General features: G+C 46.7%; 1 protein-coding gene across 1 annotated transcript in view; it reads left to right on the top strand.

The window, feature by feature from the left end:
- Window positions 1-315, top strand: part of Gtf2i (general transcription factor IIi) — a 61,336-nt gene that overhangs the window by 756 nt on the left and 60,265 nt on the right. The gene's annotated exons all lie outside the window — the stretch shown is intronic.

Genomic DNA, 315 nt, shown 5'->3' with positions numbered 1-315 from the left:
AGATCTGATCTGCCTCTGCCTGCTGATGGTATTAAAAGCTACCTGAGTGTTATTCCTTTTGTCAGCCTCTTCCCTCTGCTCCCACTTCCCAGCCATTCTACTTTTGTCTCTGGATTTGAGTCCTCTAGGCCCGCTATGGACTAGAGTCACATGGTGTCTGTCCTTTCTTTGTGGCTGTTTCATTTGCAATACTCCCAGTATTACAGTCTGAATAATGTCTAAGTTACTTCTCAATGGCTGTGAAAAGCACCATCCTATAAAGGTTAGAGTCTGTGATCATCATGGCAGGGAGCATGCCACCAGGCAGGCAGGCAG

The sequence above is a fragment of the Mastomys coucha genome, unplaced genomic scaffold (assembly GCF_008632895.1).
Source record: "Mastomys coucha isolate ucsf_1 unplaced genomic scaffold, UCSF_Mcou_1 pScaffold22, whole genome shotgun sequence".
Taxonomy (NCBI): domain Eukaryota; kingdom Metazoa; phylum Chordata; class Mammalia; order Rodentia; family Muridae; genus Mastomys; species Mastomys coucha.
The sequence above is the reverse complement of the archived record's forward strand: the minus strand, read 5'-3'. Positions and strand labels throughout refer to the sequence as shown.